At 48.5% G+C, this 18220-nt stretch overlaps 1 long non-coding RNA gene across 2 annotated transcripts in view; it reads left to right on the forward strand.

The window, feature by feature from the left end:
- Positions 1–18220, forward strand: part of LOC121100981 — a 50848-nt gene that overhangs the window by 15249 nt on the left and 17379 nt on the right. Inside the window, exons 2-3 of one of the 2 annotated variants that reach the window (XR_005832788.1) lie at positions 10065–10228; positions 17685–17760. This is a non-coding gene — a long non-coding RNA (uncharacterized LOC121100981). Of the gene's footprint in view, positions 1–9971; positions 10229–17684; positions 17761–18220 lie in introns of those variants that run through there. The other variant, XR_005832789.1, reaches the window with a different exon arrangement.

Genomic DNA, 18220 nt, shown 5'->3' on the forward strand with positions numbered 1-18220 from the left:
CCCTGTTTGTCTTTAATCGGGCGTGGCTCTCAACCTGTCCCCTGCGGGTGGCTTCGTGTGTGGTGCAGCTTGGGGTGGGGGCTTGCTGTGCCGGATTTTGGAACTGGAGGGCACTGCCCGGTTGCATCTAGAATTTAAAAGCATGCCCCTGGATGTGAGCCGAAAGTGCATCTTCATACCGGCCACCCCTCCTGGGGAGGGAGAAAGATGCGGCCTGCGCGAATTTCCTGGAACACCATGGCAAAGCCAAAGGTATATTGTAGATTTGAGGCTGAGGCTGGAATTACAATTTCTGGGAGACGGCATGGTTCAGAACTGGATGTTCCAAGTGGAGAGCGATCGTGTGAGTCACTAAATTGAGGAAGTTTCTGAGACTCCCTTGTGGAATCAGAGTAGAGGCTGGTTTGGGGCCAGCAAGCTGCTCGCCCACCGGCGCTGTGGTGGGGCCTGGACATCTGGGAAACACCAGAACAGACTACTTTCCACTGGGAAGATCTGCAGCGAGCTCTGTGCTGGGGAGCAGAGAAAAGGTTTGGGAAGGGGTTAGAACAGGCTACAGAAACAGCACAAGGATGAATAGGGAGAGGTGCCTGTGTGAGCATTTTCAGGGCCCCACCCAGAGGGGACTTGGCAGGAGGGCATTTCTGGGCAGCTTGCCCTCGCCGCTCTGAAATGAGCATATGGCAGGACGGATAGCAACTGGGATGGATATGTTGAATTTATAACCTTACAGCAGGGACCCGGGGAGTGTTGATGTCTCCCAAAATGATTGCAGTGTGCTTTCTGCCTGGTACCCCGAACAACAAGGCGTGGGGATCCATGCATGCTCTCGCTGAGTTCCTGCTACAATGACATGCAGCTAAAAATTAGTAAACCACAGCGTACTGGCCCTTATTGTTTTCCTGGGGTACCATCTCATGTGAGCACCAGCGGGCTGAGGAAGAAAGAGAAGTAACTCCAGCAGCCAGCCCAAAACGCCGGAGTGACCAATGGAGCTCAGATCTGAGAAGTCCAGGCAGGTCTCATCAGAGGCAGGACAGGTGTGGCTCTACCCTTTGAGGACAGATCTCTAACTTTCCAGGTCCCTGGGTGTAGACAAGCAGGTTCCCAGGCCCAGGACTCTCCAGCAACATGTAGGAGTCTCTAATTTGCTTCCCATATGGCAGGAGAGTGAACGGATGAGGGCTTGTATTCTAGGCGTTCACCCTCTGACATTTTACCCTGTGAATGAGATAACCCTAAAAACCCGAGGGGTTGGAAATGGCTTTGTATTAGGTGTCTGTTGCTGAGTAATTAGCCCAATAACTAGTAGCTTAAGACAGTAATAATCTATTATCTCTCACTGTTTCTGTGGCTCCGAAATTCAGACTGAGCCCCATGGGGATGGCTCGGGTCTGCCCCACTATGTCTGGGGCCTTAGCTGGAATTAGGAGGCTCATCCTCTCACGTGGGTAGCTCTTGATGCTGACTGTAGGCTGAGAGAAAACTGACACATGGCCTCTCCATGTGGCCTGGGCTTCCTCAGAATATGGTAGCTAGTACCAAAGACAAACTGCCTAAGAGAGCCAAGCAGACACTATATCCTTTATATGCGCTACTTTCAGAAGTCACAGAGTATCACTTCACCATACTGCATTTATTAGAAGTAGGTCACTAACCCATATTTAAAGGAAGGATTAGGCTCCATTTTCTGTGGACCTGTTTTGAAACTACCGTAAGCCTCGGCAGGGCACCTGGGTGGTGCAGTTGGTTAAGCGTCCAACTCCTGGTTTTGGCTAGGGTCGTGATCTCATGGTTGTGAGATCGAGCCCCGTGTTGGGCTCTGTGCTCAGTACAGAGTCGGCTTGGGATGCCCCTCTCTGCATGCTTTCTCTCTCTCTCAAATGAATGAATAAATCTTAAAAACAAAACAAAACAAAAAACAAAAACCCAAAAAACTATCGTAGGCCTCATGGTTACATGGAAGATGACAAATAGAAACAGTTAGAAGCTGTTGCTCCCCACGTTCCCTTTTCTTCGCCGTAACTAAGATGTTGACACGCACGGGGAGTAGGGGTTGAAAGACGTCATTAAGTTGGGCTCTCATGGTGTCATTCCATCCCCAGCCTAGTAATGAAGGTTAGTTGGGAGAAAGGCAGGCAAAGACAAGGCTCCCCCCCAAGAGGAAACCACCCCGAAAAAGGATTTTACACCACTCTGGAAGGAGCTCTCCACCCTTTCCCACGGGAACAACTACCTGATAGGTAGAAGAGCACGTGGATAAAAACCTGATTGGATGACAGGCACAGGGAGGGTTAATCAGATTAAAATAGCCCGCCAACAAAAATCTCATAAAAACCCCTAGCCTTAGAAACTTCCACAGCAACCCTCTTGGGTCCCCTCCCTTTTTGAGAGCTTTGTACTATCGCTCAGTGAACTTTGCTTTGCTGCCCACCACTCTTCGTCTGGTCCACCTCTTCATTCTTCGAAGGGGCGTGACCCAGAACCGTGGGCACTGAAGGAAGAAGGAAATCCTGCAGGTAAGAGGGACTCTCCTGGGCTGCAGCTGGTAGTACCCACGGGGTCCCATAGAGGAATTAAATATGGTCCTAAGAAGATCATGATGGGAGAGAGGGACGTTTTAGTTTTAGCCTGTAAATGGGGACACTTCACAGGAGGCATCATTAGACACTGGATGTCTCTTTGAGAAGGTCCCAGAAGTCAACAGAGGGGAAGGGGAACTGGACAAAATCTCTCAGCATTTGCCCCTGGCCTCTGGATTCATTGGCTATTTAAATTGCAAGCCCTTGTGTAAGCTCAGTTTTCTCATCCGTAAAAGGTGAATGAGGACGACACCCAGCTAGTAGGGTTTGCATGAGAATTAACTTCGCTGATACCGCTTTTCTTCTGTGAGAGAAGGATCAAGAGAAAAGCACGTGAAACCAGGACTCACGCTGAGGGAGTTTTTCTAGGGAATTGTGAAGAACAAAATGCAGAATAGCTCAGGTATGCGAGCCAAGTGGATGGGACAGAAAAGTAAGATTTTCTAAGACAAACCTTTCATCCGGTTCAACAATGCAATTATGAGCTTGAGTATTTTTAACTTTGGTTGAGGATTTTTTTTTTTTTTGGGTCAGGACACTGCTCGAGTGTCTGGACCATCTGGAGACAGTCTTACATGTGTTACATATTTTATATATGTTACATATTTTTAACTAAAACTAAGGCTGTTGGTACAGCATTCTTACATTCGTGCAGGTTTTTGCATAGAAAATTTCTAGAAGAAATACGAGCCACCATTGACAGTAGTTTTCTCTGGACTGAGAGAGAGACTGTTTTTCATTTTACATCCTTTGGTTCTGCTAAATTTTTCTTCAGCTTGGGTATGTACCACTTTTTCAACCCACTTAACATACATTAGGTGCTTTTTGTTTTAAATAGTCATGTATTAAATAACCATTAACTGTCTGTGTTAGGAATTTTTTAAGTAGGCTCCACGAGCAGAGTGGAGCCCAAAGTGGGGCTTGAACTCAAAACCTTGAGATAGAGACTTGAACTGAGATCAAGAATCAGACATTTAACAGACTGAACCACCCAGGCGCCCCTGTGTTAGGAATTTTATATGCATTGTATCTGATCTTTCCAACAACTTTTCAAGATTGGTTTCATTATATCCTATTTTATAGATAAGCAAACTCTACATAGAGAGATTTTAAGAGAGAAAGATATTTTAAGGAATTGGCTTATGTGATTGTGGAAACTAGCAAATCCGAAATCCATATGGCAGGCCAGCAGGTTGGAAATTGGGTAAGAGCTGATGTTGCAGTCTTGAGTCTGAATTCACCATGGCAGTAGGCTAGACACTCAGTCAAGGTTTCGATGCTACAGTCCCGAGAAGAATTTCTTCTGGAAACCTGTATTTGCTCTTAAGGCTGTCACCTGAGGGGATGGTGCCCATCCACGTTATGGAGTACGATCTGCTCTATTCAAAGTGTACTGATTGTAAATATTAATCACACCTAAAAATATGTCTTAAAACAACGTCTAGAATGGTGTTGACCAAACAACTGGACATCAGAGCCTCCCCAAGTTGATATAAAATTAGCTATCACAGTGAATTGGACAAAATTTCACAGCTAATAAATGGATAAGCCAGGAAGCTAGATATCTCTAGGGTCAGAGGCCAGAAGTGGGTGAGCAAACCGTACACAGATAGTACACAGATGGCGGGCCGTCTCCGGTAAGGGTGGGCCAATGAGAGGGTAAAGTAGCACTCCGTAGAGATAATCTCTGGGACAGATGAGCTCTTCTAAGCTTCTAGACTGAGTTCTGATGCCAACTAACTATGGGTTACTAGGCAAGTCACACCTCTTTAGGTCCATTTTGTTTATTATTTCTCTTCTGAAGGGAGGGATTGGAGTAGATGGTCTTTTAGGTTCTTTCATGCTAATATTCAATGCTATAAAGAGGAAACACAAATTTATACTATAAATTTATACTATAACAATGTATCACTACATACCCACCAGAATGGCTAAACTTAGCAAGACTGAAAATACCAAGTGTTGGAGAGAATGTGGAACAACTGGAGCTCTCATAAGTCAGCAGTGGGAGTACATGTTGGTACAACTACTTGGACATTCATATGAAAGTACTACAAGAGCTAACTATATTCCTACTCTATTACCCAGCAGTTACATTTCTAGGTGCCGCAGATCCAAAAGAAACAAGTACAGTAGTCCCAAAAAAGGCATGCATAAGAAATGTGCATAGGGGAAAAAAAAAAAAAAGCAAAACTGGGGGTGGGGGTGGGGAAGGTAATTAAAGTGAAATGAAGTCATAAGGGCAGAACCTAATTCAACAGGACTAGTGTTCTTAAAAAAGGAAGAGACACCACACACGCAGAGGAAATGCCGTGTGAGGACTTAGTGAAAGGGCAACCAACCATCTGTAACCAGGAAGAGAACATTCATCAGAAACCAATCCTGATGACACCTTGATCTTGGACTCCTAGCCTCCAGAACTGTGAGAAAATAAATTTCTGTTATTTAAACTGAAGGAGAAGAAGAAGAGAAGAAGGAGGAGGAAAAGGAATGTGTATAGAAGCTTTACTCATATTTATTTATACTTAAAAACTGGAAACAACCCAATGTTTATCAGTAGAATGGATAAATATTGGGGGACATATTTATAGAATGAAAAAATTACACCACAATAAAAACTAACCAACTACCGTTACATACAACAACATGGGTGAATCTCAGGCATTACTGAGTGTGGGGGAACAAACAGATTCCAAATCCAAGCTTCCATGTATGCTAAGTTTAAAAACAGGTGTAACTTATCTGAAGTGGTAGAGGTCAGAATGGTGGTTGGGGAGAATTGGCTGAGAATGGGCACCAAAGGGTCTGCGGGAAGGCTGGAAATGTTCTTGAGTTGGGTACTGATCACACAGGTTTATTCATATGCAAAAATTCAGCAAGATTTGTGCGTTTTACTATATGTATAACTTGGTGAGAAAGGGCCAAATTTTTAAAACAACATATTATTGAGCAAAAGGTTATTATTATTATTTTAATGCAAGGAGGTGATTCTCATGAGAGTCAGGGCACTGCTGCCTCTGGGGAGGAGGGAAGGGGTTGTAATCAGGGAAGGGCATGGGGCGGGGGTGGGGGGAGGGGGCTTCTGGAATGCAGGTAATATTCTGTTTCTTGACCTGGAAGTAGTCACACAGGTTGACCACTTAGAGTAATTTATTAAGCTCGTTATAACATTTATGTTTTATACACTTTTATGTATATGGTTATGTTTTGCAATTTAAAAAAGGTTTTCAACAATCAAGCAACCTGGTTGTTATTCTCTCTCTCTTTTTTTAAAGATTTTATTTATTTGAGAGAGAGATAGCAGGGGCAGGGGAAGTGGGGAGAGGGAGAAGCAGACCTCCCACTGAGCAGGGAGCCTGATGCAGGGCTTCATCTCAGGCCCTGGGATCGTGACCTGAGCTGATCCCAGGCCCTGGGTTCATGACCTGAGCCCAAGGCAGACACTTAACTGATTGAGCCACCCAGGTGCCCCAGTTGTTACTCTCTTGATGCAGCTGAAGATTGGAGGCTATGGGAAGGACCCCCAGGCAGAGTGGCTTCAGCTCAGAAGGCCAGCTCCCAGGTCAGGTTCTGCTGCCCCTCCCTTATTTCCGGGCACTTGATCAAACAGGAGGTATGTTTGATTGTAGACAGATCATTCCATTTCCCTCAAGAAACAGCATTTTCTTCTCTTGTCTGATGTGTCGATCACATCAGACAGGATTAGTGGGGTTGATGCCATTAAGTAAAAAGTCATCTCTTTTGGAAACAGCCCAGAACGTCTGGATTCCATTTTTAAAAGCCTCAGATCCCATTAAGATGAAATAGAACTATGTGGATTCAGATTCAATGGGAGAAGACAGAACTCAGAGTACCGCCCGGCTCATGTGGACACCTGGGCGGTGGGAGGAGGAAGGTGGTAAATGAGGACAATATAGTTTGGCAGTAAGATCAGGGAATTCTCAGCAACTCGCTTTCTCAAAAACAAGGGATCAGGAAATCAAATACTGTCCATCTGCCGTGGAATGGCTGAATAAATTGCAGTACACCTACACCACGAAACTATGTGCATCCAATGAAAAGTACCAGTTAGAGTTACACCAGTGCACTTGGGTGGATTTCTACCAGCAAGGTACTTTAGCTTTTCAAGTATCGAAAATATGATCCTATCATATAAACAAACAGCCTCCCCATTTCTGTACATGAGTACTTACGCCCATGTGCTTGTGTATGAGTCTACATGTATGGAAAGAAACATGCCAGGTTGTTAATATCCTTCCCCCAAAAGGATTTAGAGTGGTAGTGGGGACTGAAGAGGGTGGAGGAGAAAGGAAACCACAACCAAAAATAGCCAACGAGTATGATGTGATCACGTGTGTGTTTATGTAAAAATGAATAAGGAGGCAGGAATTAAACTATGTATTGCCTCTCCGCATTCGCTAGCCCTGATCCCGTCATTGCAAATAACAGAGGAAGACTCTCCCCACCAGAGGCTCAATCTCCTTTTTGGGAAACAAGGCATAAGCCCACACAGCACTTGGTGAGCCTGTCCACATAATCCAACATTCTCATTCTGTCCTGAAGTCCTACTGTTCTATCTCACTGTTAATTTAACAAGCATTTCCTGAGCCCACACCAGGTTCTAGGCACACATCACTGCTCAAAGGAACATTCCTAGTTTTGGAAAATAGGATATAAATAGAGATGGGTACATAGAGGTGCTAGGAAAATATTTATTGAACAGGTTAAAGTAGCTATAATTTGGACCGAGAGAGGTGATATGTAAGATTTTCTCATTATTGTCTTTACAGCCCATCACGTCAGACTCTAATGAGACCTTACTACTTACTTATCTAGTCAAACTTCCATCTTCTATATTTGGGGAAATGGGGGCCTAGGGTAAGGCAGAGTTGTGATCCCAACCCACAGCTCAAGGACCCATCTTGTTTCTTTCTGCTATACTATGAAGTCTTCAAGCAGAACTGAGAGCAAACAACGCCCGAGAGCGAAGCATTTGCCATTTTAGTCTCTTTCATATGAGGCAGCTGATACAATGGGGGGAAACGTGGTGCTATGGGTTGACTTGTGTTCCCCCAAAAGATACGTCCAAATTTTAGCCTCTGGAAGCTGTGAATGTGACCTTATTTAGAAATAGAGTCTTTGCAGATGTGATCAAGTCAAGATGAGGTTACACAGGATGAGAGTGGTCTCTAAATCCAATACGACTGGTGTCCTTATAAGAGGGACATTTGGGCACAGAGATAGAGACACAGGGGAGAAGGCCAAGTGAAGGTGGAGGCAGAGATAGGAGTGATGTATCAGTAAACCGAGGAGCACCAGGGTTTACTGGCAACCGCCAGAAGCCAGAAGCGGCAAGGAAAGGTTCCTCCTTAGATCCTCAGAGGGAGATGGCCCCGCTGACACTTTGATTTCGGACTTAACACCTTCCAGAACTGCAGAAGAATATATTACTATTGTTCGAAGCCACCCAGTTTGTGTTATTTTGTTATTACAGCCACAGGACAGTAACATACATGGGTTGGAATTTGTTAGATCTGGAGTAGAATCTTGTTTTTGTTACGTACAAGCTGGATGATCTTGGGCAGGTCAGCACACTGGATCCTTGGATTTTTTGTCTGTAAAACAGGACAATAGCAGCATCTCCCCTGCTGTGAGGATTAAACCAGGTAATTCAGGTATGGCACCCAGCTTTCTAATCCCCTGGCTGAACTCCCAGAAAGGGAGTGGTCCGGGCTGGCCAGCAGGCTTGAAGCTCCTCTTCCCTTTTCACCTTCCAGAGCCAAGTGCAGTGAGGCTGGCCAGTCCTTCCTCTTCTCAGCTGCAGTTAACCTACGGTAGTGGCTGGCACATTGTGGAGTAAGGATGCTGTTGGCTGCCATTTGTCCCTCTCCGACATCAGTAACAACTTCACTCTTTGTCTAAAGAGTGACTGCTCTAGAAAGATTGGGCTCCAGCAGATGAGAGAGATTGGTTTGAGATAGAAGACCCTGGTTCTATTCCTGGCTTGGGGACTTGCTCTGTGACTTTGGAATTTGCATCCCAGTGGGAAAACAATAGGACCTTCCGTGAAGCAAGTCATTAATAAAGCTGGATGAGTTTTTTTTACAAGCCCTTTGAATAATGGGGCAAAAGAGTCAATAAAACACAAACTGATTCAGGGGCGCCTGGGTGGCTCAGTCAGTTGAGTGTCTGGCTTTGGCTCAGGGTCCTGGGATCGAGTCCCACATGGGGCTCTCTGCTCAGTGCGGAGTCTGCTTCTCCCTCTCCCTCTGCCCCTCTGCCTGCTTGTACTCTCTCTCTCTCTCAAATAACTAAATAAAATCTTTAAAAAAATTTAAAAAACCCCCACAAACTGATTCAGCTATAGATACAGAGGGAGATTTGGATTCAGCTTCTAGAGTAGAAGAAAGACAGAACTCCCTCCTTTCTGTACGCATCTGTGAAATATTTTTTGAGTGATCACTAGGATGCGAGGACACAAAGATGAATAAGGCACAGTCCCGTGTGCCCAAGTCCTCACAATCTGTTGTAGAAGACTGAATGTTGTAAGTTCACAGGCTCGTGAGAGCTCTCAGAAGCTGCAATCCTGCTGAAAAAGAGCTGGAGGTTCCTGGAGCTGAAGGTAGCAGGAAAGAGGCTCAGGGAAAGCCTTTTAGAGGAGGAAATCCTATGCCATCTTTCCATTGCTGATTGTAAAGTGATTCTGGTCTCAAGGTTTCAATAAGAGGTTTCACAAGTTATGAAATTACCTCTCATTCACCACAATATATGAAAAACTCTTTATCTCCCTCTGCTTTAAACCTTCTTAAAAATGAGGTGCCTAGAAAATATGGCCACAGAAAAACCTGCACATGGATGTGTAAGATAATAGAAAAAATATATTGGTCTCTGCCTCCCACCCCCTGCATTTCTGACATCGGGCTCCTGAAACCCTTGAAATTCTCTGGATGATAAGGGCACTAGGAAAATCTTTGGTTCAATCTAACATTTAATCTTTGAAGGAGGTTCCCGACACAAGGCTTCTGAAAACCTGGCAAATTCCTGGATGATAGGAGTGTTGTTGTTCTAATGCGGCTCCTGGATGGCTGGGGGGGGGGCGGGGGCGGGCGGGGGCGGGCGGGTCACAGAAAGACAGAGCCATGATTAGAAGCTTGGAATTTGCAGCCCTGCCCTCCCACCCCCATTCTCTTGAGAAGGGAGAAAGGCTGGGCAGCTGGGTGTGGCTCACATGGTTAAGCGTCTGCCTTTGGCTCAGGTCATGATCCCAGGGTCCTGGGATTGGGCCCCACAAAGGGCTCCCTACTCGGTGGGGAGCCTGCTTCTCCTCTCCCTCTGCTGTCCCACCTGCTTGTGCTCTCGCTCTCTCTCTGTCAAATAAATAAATAAATCTTAAAAAAAAAAAAAAAAAAAAAACAAAGGGAGAAAGGCTGAAAATGGAGTTTCTGATCCATCATGCCTACGTAAAACCCCAATATGTTTTAGGGCTTGAACTTCGAAGTGAGTGAACACATCCACACCAGGAGGGTGACACACCCCAGCTACGCAGGGACAGAAGCTCCCAGCTTGGGTTGCCCCCAGACCTCGCCCTGCACGTCCCTTCGTCTGGCTGTTCGTCTGCATCCTCGAACGGACCTTCTGATAAACCGGTAAGTGTTAAGTGTTTCCTTGGGTTCCGTAGCCCCTCTAGCACGTTAATCAAACTGGAGGGAATCATGCCAATCTGTGATGTGTAGGCAACTGGGACAGAAGTTGCGAGTAACCCAGGGACCTACTATTTGGGATTGGCATTTGAAGTGGGATGGGAACAGTCTTGTGGGACCGAGCCCTTAGCCTGTGGGATCAGACACTCTCACCAGGTAAATAGTGTTAGAAATGAGTTACACTGTAGGACTCCCGCCTGGGGTCATGGATGATGGCGTCATGTGGGGAAAACCCTCCATACATTTGGTGACCCAAAGTGTCAGAAGTGAGGTGTTCTCTGTGAAGGAAAAGGAGACACACACTATAAGGATACAGTGCAGGGGAGGGGAGGGAAGAGAGAGAGAAGCTGAGTTTTTTCTATTACAGGGTGCGTGTTGCGTGTCCTTCAGGGGTGAATGGATCAGTAAACTGTGGTACAGCCAGACAATGGCGTATTTTTCAGTGCTAAAAAGAAATGAGCTAGTGGGGGTGCCTGGGTGGCTCAGTCGGTTAAGCATCTGCCCTCAACTCAAGTCCTGATCACGGTGTCCTGGAATCGAGTTCCACATGGGGCTCCCTGCTCAGCGGGGAGCCTGCTTCTCTCCCTTTGTGCCTCCCCCCTGCTCGTGCTCACGCTGTCTCACTCTCTCTCTCAAATAAATATATAAATAAAATCTTAAAACAACAACAAAAGAAAGAAATGAGCTCTCAAACCATGGTAAGACATGAAGGAAATTTAAATGCATATTACTTAATGAAAGAAGCCGATCTGAAAAGTCTATACCGTATGATTCCAACTGCATCATATTCTGGAAAAGACAAACCATAGGTGACGGGGGAAAAAAGTTCAGCGGTGTCGGGGACTGGAGGGGAGGGGAAGGTGACTAGGCAGAGCACAGAAGATCTTAGGGTAGTGAAAATATTCCGTGTGCTACCATAATGCTGGAAATATGACATCACATTTGTCCAAACGCACAGAATATCCAACACCAAGAGTGGACCCTAATGTCAACTACAGACCCTGTGTGATGATGATGCCTCAAATAGCCCCTGGAGGGGGTGTTAATATGGGGAGACTTATTTGTGAGTGCAGGTAGGGATATCTAGGAATTCTCCGTACTTTGGCTCAATTTTGCTGCAAACCTAAAACTGCAAACTTAGAGTCTATTAAAAAAAGAGAGAGAGAGAGATCCGGTGCTCATCTCTTGATAAATTGAAGAATGCCTCTCTTAGCTCTCCCTTGTCTGGTCGCCAAACTGTCTCCTGTGAACAGTGGCCATTGGGGGGGATTACCCTGCGTGCCAGGTGGAGGGAAAGAGATGTCCATGTGCAAAGGAAGAACAAATGCTGGCTGCAATCTGCAGTCTGTTAGCCTGAAAACACGAAGGTGCGCTTCGTGAATCTTGTTTGATGCGGGGTCAGCAGGGGGCGCCCTCCGCAGAACGGGCACATACCACTGTGCACATCCACAGAAGTGGGAGCCTAGATCTGTTTGTCAATGTCACCCTGAAATGAAAGCGCCTGGATGGCGGCAGCATACCCTGCCGAGGCAAAAGGGTCCGTCAGTCCAGGGCTGTGGGCTGGACGGCAAAGAGGGACCCGGGGATGAGGAAGGGGAAATGTCACGGTGGCCCCTGTCTTGAAGGCGGTGAAACCAGAGGGAAGGGGGAGGCAGCTGTGGCCAGAGGGGGTTGTCCCCTCCCTTCCCCTGCATCTTCCCCGCCTCCTTATCACTGACGGAGCTGTTGTGCTAAACGCTTCACATGCGTTTCTTAATCTTTGACTTAGAGTCTGAAGATGAACCGGCTCTTACGAGCTATGCGATCCTGAACCTGTTCCCACATGTGAAACGGGGACATTAGCACCTGCCCCAGACCACCTTCCTAACTTTTTAATTTAATTTTTATTTTATTTTCCATAGAAAGTAGAATAACTTATTCCACAGGAAGGCGGGGGTAAGAAATTCATCCTGAAAAAAATACTTTGGGGTAATTCTGTTGGGCAGACCTTCCCTCTGGGAACACGCCCCCCTGTGGACCGCCCACTGGAGTCTTAATGTCTCGTGACAGTTTTTGAGCACTTTGCTGATTCCCATGTTGGGAGCAGGCAGGAGCCACCTTCCAATCCGCAGATTTCAAGGCGAGAGTAACGTCATATCTCAGACGAGCACCTTCTATCTCAGAAGACTGCATACCTTGTGCAGAGTGGTCAGAGTTTAGATTAAGCAGGCACATAATTCATCAGAGTGTTAAAAAGGTGACAGGAAAAAAATACCAGCCTGTGGACTAAGGTGTTCAAATGTGGCGTGAATGTTTAAGGCAGCTGGTGGCCAGAGTAGGCCAGTTGAGGCAGGTGGTCTCAGTGGCCTAGGGCATGGCCGTGTGCAGGCAGCCTGGCTCCCGGTGGGGCAGCCCTCTGTGACTCCTGACACTTCTACTCACCAGCTCCTGTCGCTCCCCGTGCGATCATACCTCTCGTGTGGCCTTTGGGGGAGAATTTAAAGAACTGAATGAGAACTTAAAGACCCACCATTTTGTATTTCCCTGACGCCTAGTGATGTTGAGCATTTTTTTCATGTGTCTGTTGGCCGTTTGGATGTCTTCTTCGGGAAATGACTGTTCATGTCTTCTGCCACAATGAAATACCACCTCACTCCAGTCAGAATGGCTGAACTGAACAACTCAGGAAATAACAGATGTTGGCGAGGATGCGGAGAAAGGGGAACCCTCTTATGCTGTTGGTGGGAATGCAAACTGGTGCAACCACTCTGGAGAACAGTATGGAGGTTACTCAAAAAGTTAAAAATAGAGCTACCCTACAGCCCAGCAATCACCCTACTAGGTATTTATCCAAAGGATACAAACATAGTGATTTGAAGGGGCACATGCACCCCAATGTTTATACCAGCAATGTCCACAATAGCCAAACTATGGAAAGGGCCCAGATATCCATTGACAGATGACTAGATAAAGAAGATGTGGTGTGCATATACGATGGAATATTACTCAGCCGTCCAAAAGAGTGAAATCTTGCCATTTGCAGTGATGTGGGTGTAACTAGGGGATATTAGGCTAAGCGAAATAAGTCAGTCAGGGGAAGACAAATACACGATTTCACTCATGGAATTTAAGAAACAAATCAGATGATCACAGGGGAAGGAAAGGAAAAACAAAATAAGATGAAAATAGAGAGGGAGGCAAATCGTAAGAGACACTGAACTCTAGGAAACCGACTGAGAGTTGCTGGGTGAGGGGCAGGGATAATGGGGTGATGGGCATCAAGGGGGCACTTGATATAATGGGCACTGGATGTTATATGCAACTCATGAACCATGAACTTCTACCCCTGAAACTAAAAACTAAAGACCCCCCCCATCTGAACGTCTGCTCTGTGCCAGCCATCACATTAGAGCTCACATCATCTCACTGAACGCACAGTGCCTGACAACTACATACGAGAGATTCAGTTTTCCCATTTTACAGACAAGGAAACTGAGGATCAGAGAGGTTAGGTCCCAGAACTAGGACTCAAAGCCAGGCCCATGGGTGCACTTTTAGGATCAATGGCCACAGTGTAACAGGCTCTCAGACCTTTGGTCTCCTGCCCCTAAGCGCATAGGGCTGCTGTAACAGCCAATGATTGGGCATTTCTAAACAACACAATGAAAACAGGACTTTGTGAATGTAGGCAGCTTTAAAAAAAAAAAAAAAAAGTACCTCTATTTTTTAAGTTGATGTTTAGAAGTAAGAAAATGTCACAAGTTTTACAATCTTGTGTACAGTCTTATTTAGACTAGGACGACCAAAAATGTTCACCAACAAAAACATTGCTACAGCTCCCCAAAACTGTTTATTTACAAGCATCCTCAAATTTGTTTTTATGTACTGATACGGTTTTGAATGTCAGATGACAGTCTGCAGAAAATCAACATAGAGTTTTGTTGGGAAAAAACAAAACAAAACCCACAGCATCAGGACATGATTTTGCCTGCATGGAAGGTATTCAATAACAAAATACAAGGAGCCCTTTTTTTCGGTTCTGGCGGCGGTCACCTGTGGCCCAGGTTCTCTGTCCTGCGTCCCCCCCAGCGCTGCCGCCTCTGCACATCTGCATTGGTGTCTCGTTTCATTTCTTCAGTGCCCCCTCCAGTGGGCGTTGATGCTGGTCAGTCGTGCCTTCCAGAAGCTGGGGATGAAGGTCCCTAGGATGGAGGAGAGGGCTGCAGGCTGGGTCCCCTGGGCAGGGCCGGCTTCCCGGGCGTGTGCGTTGTGCCGTCACCCAGGACTCCGTGGCTCCTAAGGGGCCCCTGCTGTGGGACTCAGTGCTCTGCCGTTGCTGCCCTGAAGTTCTTAGTTGTTCTGTCTTTCTGACGGACTGGACGGTGGGGCTTCATCTCACCCTCTTCTCTGAGCCCTGGGGCTCTAGTCCCTACTAGAGCCTGGCGTGGCCTGCCCCTCCCGCCCCTGTCCTGCACCTGCTGCTGTCCTCTGCCCAGGGTGGCTCCTAGGTCACTTGAGACGGACTTGAGGGCCCAGGGAGGTCAGGTGGGGCCCACATCTCATGAGCTCTCAGGATGGGGGTCAGCAGCTGTCCCCCTTCAGGGCTGGCGTCGGCAGCTTGGCCAGCATCTCCTGCCTGCCCTTGCTAGAAGTACAAGTGCCCTCTGGCGCAGAGCCCGGAGTCCCTGGGGGTCACGGGGCCTCCGATTTGAGGTGGGAGCCAGCAGACCCCTGACCGGACAGGGGCCCTGCAGTTTTATTTGGCACGGAGCCAGCCAGTATGCAGCAGGCCCTTCCCCCGGCTTCTCTCTTCGTCCTTCAGTGAGCACCAGGGTCCCAGGTTGGTGTCATTCTTTCCCCGCCTCCTGGATGCCCCTCCCACTGGCGTCCTTCAGCGCCTCCTGTGTCTCCAGAGCTCTGTTTAGATGCCCCCTGGGCCGGCCCCGTGCCGGCCCTCACTGGTGCCCCGTCCAGTCTCCGCCTTCAGCACTTAATGCACCTGGGCCGCCCCCTCTGGCTTTTGAGCTTTGTACTCCCGGCCTCTCTGGGCCTCAGTTTCTTTTTTATAATGGGGGCAGAAAGGGTCTGCGAGTGCTTGGAGAGCGCTTCCAGCTCTGTCTTCCAGTTTCTGGGTTCACATGTGTGGGTCACCCCCCCCCAGAGGATGGGGCCTGGAGTTCCCCTCATTTGTGCTCCGTGCGTCACCAGCGTTTGATACACGTGCGTGGAATTGGATTGTGGGAGTCTGCAAAACACCCGACTTCTTAGCCCTTCCGCGCTGCTGCAGGGGGATCTCTTCAGCTGTGTGGCCCTCTGCAGCCTGGGGCTTTCACATCCATCATGTGTCTCCCAGCTCTTCCCACTGTTCCCAGTGGACTCAGACCATCACAGTGGGAAGGCTGGCTCGACCCACAAGTGGCCTTTCCTGGCCGTGTGTCCAGTGCAGGCCATTGCTGTCCCAACCCGGGGGCCCCGTGTGAGCTTTCCCCCCGCCCTGCACTGGGGGCCTCCCTCTGAGGAAGTGCGCACACTCGACCTTTCTCCCCAGCGCCAGTCCGCTGCGCTTTGCCCCAGGTGGCCAGCGGGCAGCCACTTGGCCAGAGCTGCGGGGGATGAGAACCGAGGCAGCAGCCAGCCCGGAGGTCCAGCCTTGCGATGTCAGAGTGTTCCAGAGGGAGCAGCACGGGCCATGATGCTAGGAAAAAAGCAAGAGGCAAGCAGCTCCTCCAGAGAGCGTGGGTGTCAGAGACGGCTCAGGACTGAGCACGTGTGGCAGGGAAAGGAAGGCCGACGCTGCTCCCGTGGGTTTCTCAGACTTGAGAGGGCCGGGGAGCCTCTCAGGGAGATTCTCAGTCATCGGCCTCCCCAGACCTCACTCCAGCAAGTGCCGCTCCCCCGGTGCAGGGTGGGGCCCTGGAATCGGAATTTGTAACAATCACCTGGGGCGGCTCTGCTGCCCCACCCGCGGAGAGCAAGTCCCCTGACCCGGGAGCAACAGGCCACGGCCAATGATCTGTGGGTCGTCTGCACACTGACCCCTGAGTGGTGAAGCTTGATCAAGCAACTGAGGCGAAATACCAGACAGAAAAGAAACTTGGCAGTTGGAGTAGGCGCTGAGCTAGAAGGACATGTGGACTCCAGGGCTGGGGGAGCCGAGCTAGAAGGACATGTGGACTCCAGGGCTGGGGGAGCCGGGTCAGGCCAGGTTAGGATGATAAACAGAGGAGGTGAATGGAAAGGATGGCTGAAGAGAGGCAATGATGCTGAGGAAGAGCGGGGGAGGGAGGGAGGAGGGGGAGAAGGAAAGAGGAAGGAGGGGGGAAGAGAGGGGAAGGAAGGGGAGAAGGAGAGAGGGAGGGAGAAGAGGGGGGAAAAGAGGAGGGATAGGGAGGGAAAGAGGGGAGGGGAGAGAGACGGAGAGAAGGAAGGAGAGAGCGAGAGGGAGCAAGGGAGGGAGGGAGGGAGGGAGGGAGAGCACTGCCTCTTTCCTTCCCCTGCAGTCTGAGACCTGAGGCCTCATCCGCATTTCCAGGGCTTTCTGGTGCCCTCTGTTCTTGGGGTGACTCGGTTTTGCCGCCAGAGGGCTGTAGCACACAGGGCAAGCGCTGACCAACCGCAGGCAGGAGCAGGCCCGCCTCCCTGGGAGTGGCGGAGAGCACCTGCCTTCCCCAGCCTGCGGGGCCTGGGGCCCTGGGGCTTTCCTGGGCGGTGTAGCCGGTGCGTCCTTAGACCGCATGTCCTCAGGTAGCTATTGGGATAGGGAATTACTGAATCCGGGGTGTGGATTTGTTTCAGGTTTTCTTGCACGTTGCCCACCTATTACCCCGAAACCCCGATGGAGCACGTGCTCTGTGGGGAGGCCCCAGGCTGGCGAAGGTTCCTCCCAGCTGGAGAGGCTGCCGGTGATGGGGGTCCAGCAGGTGTGCAAGATACTGGCAATGCCTCTCTTCGGGGTCCCGCTGACTCTCTGGAGGTTCTGTTTTCTTCGAAGAAAGCAGATCCCAGCTGGAGCTCTAACAATTCCAAGTGTTGTATGGACACTAGTCAGGGCTTCCCTTTGCGAAAGCAGCTGACCCACGAACAACACGGGTTCGAACCGCACGGGTCCGATCGCACATGGATTTTTTTTGATAAATGCAGTTTGGTACCGCAAATGTATCTTCTCTTCCTTATGATTTTCGTAATAGCATTTTCTTTTCTCTAGCTTCCTTTACTGTAGGAATATAGCATATAATACACAGAACATGTGTAACCCGACTGTTACCGGTAAGGCTTCTAGTCAACAGTAGGCTCTCAGTCATTCAGTTTTTAGGGAATCAGAAGTTATCTGTGCATTTTCAACTGTGCAGGAAGTCAGCAGCCCTAACCCCAAGTTGTTTCAGGGCCAACGGTAATTGAAACAGTTCTTGGTTTTCTGAAACAGGATGAGAATTTATTGGAGGGTGTGGTGGCCGCATCATGGTACTTCGAAGATGGCCAGGTCCTATTTCCTGGAGCCTGTGAGTATGTCACCTTACAGGGGGAAACGGGCTTTGCTGATGTGAGTAAATTAAGGATCTTGAGACGGGGAGATTATCCTGGAATATCCGGGTGGGCCTGATGTAACCACAAGGGTCTTTCGAGGAGGGAAGCAGGTCAGAGTCAGAGAAAGAGATGTGATGTTGGAAGGAGAGGTCAGAAAGAGATTTGAAGGTGCTTGGCTGCTGTTTTTGAAGACAGAAGAAGGGGCCATGAGTCAAGGAATGCAGGAGAAGGCCTCGTTTAGAAGCTGGGAAAGACAAGGAAATGGATTCTCCCCAGAGCCTCTGGAAGGAACCAGTCCGGCCAACACCCTGAGTTGATCCCCGTCAGATTTGTTTCAGACTTCCGACCTCCAGTCTTGTAAGATCATCAGTTTGTGTTGTTTGAAGTCACGGCGTTTGTGGTAACTGGCTATAGCAGGGATAGGAAACCAACGCA

This window comes from Ursus maritimus, unplaced genomic scaffold, assembly GCF_017311325.1.
Source record: "Ursus maritimus isolate PB19 unplaced genomic scaffold, ASM1731132v1 scaffold_6, whole genome shotgun sequence".
NCBI classification, from domain to species: Eukaryota; Metazoa; Chordata; class Mammalia; order Carnivora; family Ursidae; genus Ursus; species Ursus maritimus.